Source organism: Vulpes vulpes, chromosome 4 (assembly GCF_048418805.1).
Source record: "Vulpes vulpes isolate BD-2025 chromosome 4, VulVul3, whole genome shotgun sequence".
Classification (NCBI taxonomy): Eukaryota; Metazoa; Chordata; class Mammalia; order Carnivora; family Canidae; genus Vulpes; species Vulpes vulpes.
The window spans coordinates 40,829,038-40,832,440 of record NC_132783.1 but is presented as its reverse complement, the minus strand read 5'-3'; the positions used below and the strand labels follow the sequence as shown (position 1 = coordinate 40,832,440).

At 40.0% G+C, this 3,403-nt stretch overlaps 1 pseudogene; it reads right to left on the bottom strand.

The window, feature by feature from the left end:
• Positions 1-857: 857 nt before the first annotated feature.
• On the bottom strand, positions 858-1,893 carry LOC112908355 (lys-63-specific deubiquitinase BRCC36 pseudogene; annotated as a pseudogene).
• Between the last annotated feature and the right edge of the window lie 1,510 nt (positions 1,894-3,403).

Genomic DNA, 3,403 nt, shown 5'->3' with positions numbered 1-3,403 from the left:
CAGGACATCTGGGTTATTTCCAGTTTTTAACTATTACAAAGAAAGTTGCTAAGAATATTCGTGTACAAATTTTTGTGCCATCATAGCTTCTCATTATTTTGGGATAAATATCCAGGAGTGTAATCGCTGGGGTGTATGATACAAATATGTTTGACTTTATTAGAAATTCCCAAACTCTTTTGTAGAGTAGCTGTACCATTTAACATTCCTATAAGTAAGGTATGAGAGATCCAGTTTGTACACTCGACAGCATCTGGTATTTTTGCTATTTTTTCTTTAGCCATTCTGATAAGCATGTAATCATAATTAATTGTGGTTTTTATTTGCATTCCCTGATGACTACTCAAGTTCAACATCTCTTCACATGCTTACTTGCCATCCATACATCCTCTTTAGTGAAATGTCTATTCGTGTCTTTTGCTCATCTTCGATTGGATGGGTTTTTTACTGTTGACTTTATATAGTCAAGTTTGATCAGATATATGGTTTGCAAATAAGTTCTGTCAAAAATTTCATCCTCTTGATTTTTTTTTTTTTACACAGCAAAAGTTTTTCATTTTGATGAAGTCCAGTATATCATTTCCCTTTTAGGCCTGTGCTTTTATAGTGAAGGCTTGTTGCCTAGCCCCAAGATCCTGATGTTTCTTCAATGATTTTTTTCCCTAAAAGTTTTATAGTTTTACATCTTAAATCTAAGTCTATGATCTGCTTTGAGTTACTTTCTGTCTAAGGTGTGCAGTTTAGGTCAAAGTTCATTGTTTTGCCTATGGGTGTCAATTGCTCCAGCATAATTTGTTGAAAAGACTGTCTATTCTTACCCATTGAATTGCTTTTACACCTTTGCCAAAAGCATATAGCACACTGTCTGGATTACTGTAGCTTTAGAGTGAGTCTTGAGGTCAGGTAATGTGAGTCCTCCAGGTTCTTCAAAATTGATTGAGCTCAATTGATTTTATACCTGGATATTTTCATTTTTCCACATTGGTCTCCGACTTTATTCTAGAGAAGAGAGTTCTTGCATAAGCTCTTCCTTTTCTTGTTGCAATTCCTGTAAGTGCTGCTGGTTTTGCTCCAGTCTGTCCTCCAACCACTGCAGGAGAGGCCCGCTGACGGCTAACATTTGACTGCACAGATTCTTGGTAAACACGGAGCCATTGTGGATCTTGGTTACGGAGTCCAGATGTGTGAAGCTGTGGATCCTCCTATATGCATCCTGCTCCTCTTGACACAGGATCTTGGGCAGCTCAACTGCGGATTCAAGGCATACTTTCCCAATGGTTACGTGAGGTACAATGTGGATTGGGATTTCAATCCTCTCATACTCTGAGCTCTTTTGGGCTTGTATGGATTGAAAGCAAGTGTAGAGTACCCGGCCAGTCTTTGTGTTTTTATCTTCTATGAAACAGGAAAAAATAAGTCCTACAAAGCCTTGATCCATCCTCTGGTACATGGCTTGTGTGCGAACATCAAATGTGAAGGCCAAACAGTTATATGAGGATGGGAATGATCCCAGCCCACAACTCTCATGGGGCGACCTGTTAGTTCAGCCAACCTCTCTGCCTCCGTTGAGGCCGCAGACAGCTGCTCTGGAGAAATTTCCACTCGATCCTTCGTCTTATCAGAACGTCGCAAGATGATGACAGAATGAATGTGAACAATTCTGACGGTGTCAACCTTTTCAGCAACTGTGCGTATTTCAGTTCCGGTCTATGTGAATTTGGAGTCACTCGTGTCATCATTCAACTCCCCGATGCACAGCCCCGTCACCTCCTCCTTCTCCGTGCTCAGCGCGTGGTTGAGGCACACCAGGAAGGCGTCCGACTCGAGGTGCCCCGCCTGCCCCGCCTGCCCCGCCTGCCCCGCCTGCCCCGCCTGCCCCGCCTGCACCGCCATCTTGGTCCGACCCCGCTCGCGTCCGCCTCGGCCTGCCCGGGCCTGGCCCACCCGCTGTGGCGGCGCGCGGGCTCCCTCTTTTTCTTTCTTTTTCTTTTTCTTTTTTTCTTTTTCTTTTTCTTTTTCTTTTTCTCTTTTTCTTTTTCTCTCTTTCTCTTTCTTTTCCTTTTCCTTTTCCTTTTTTTTCTTTTTCTTTTTCTTCTTTTTCATTTTTCTTTTTCTTTTCCTTTCTTTTTCTTTTTCATTTCCTTTTTATTTTTCTCTTCTTTCTTCCTTCTTTCTTTCTTCTTTCTTTCTTTCTTCTTTCTTTCTTTCTTTCTTTCTTTTTTCTTTCTTTCTTTCTATCTTTCTTTCTTTCCTTCTTTCTTTTTCTTTTTGTATATTTTTTATTGGAGTTCAATTTGCCAGCATATAGCATAACACCCAGTGCTCCTTCCATCAAGTGCCCCCCTCAGTGCCCGTCACCCAATCACCCCAACTCCCCGCCCACCTCCCCTCCACCACCCCTTGTTCGTTTCCTAGTGTTAAGTGTCTGTCATGTTCTGTCACCCTCACTGATATTTCCCACTCATTTTCTCTCCTTTCCCCTTTATTCCCTTTTACTATTTTTTGTATTCTCCAAATGAATGAAACCATATAATGCTTCTCTAAAAGGCCATTTCTTAAACATCACCAACATACCACTGATATTAATTCACATTTTATTTCATTTAATCTTCACAAAAAGCTAACAGTAAAGGCTTTTGTCTCCATTTCATAAGAGAGGAAGTTGGAATTCAGAGAGATCAAATAATTTTCCAAGAATTCAATGAAAAACAGAGTCAGAATTCAAACTCAAGTCCATTTGATCCCACAGATAATTACTTTGTAAAATTTATCCTGTTTCTTTATTGAGATAGCTGTTCAGGTCATATCTTAATATTACTTATGTCCTATCTTGAAGTAGTTACCTATTCAATAACATCATAGACCTGACCCTTCACAGGATGTTAGGACTTTTAGGGTAGGCTCAGAGAGAAGGGGAAACTAGAAGAATAATATAGTATAAAGTTTGTTTTGATAAAATCTATAGTCAAGGATGGGTGAAGAGCTGAACAGGAAAAGCATATATCACATCAACAGTGTAGAAACCTGATAGAGGCATAATTCGTGTTATTCTTGATAAGGTTATCAAGCAATCCAAAATTAAATATATCAATATTAACATTCATAAACATTAATAGTACCCTGCAACTATCATAAGTACTGACATTACTATTATTGCTGTTATTCCTTCTATCATGTTTTGAGTGCTTATCATGGCCCACATTGTGTGCAAAATGTTTTATTTTTTTATATTTAAAAAAATTAAAAAATAAAAGATTTTATTCATGAGGGACACACACAGAGAGAGGCAGAGACACAGGCAGAGGGAGAAGCAGGCTCCATGCAGCAGCCCAAGGTGGGACTCGATCCCAGGACTCCAGGGTCATGCCCTGGGCGGAAGGCAGTCACTAAACCACTGAGCCAC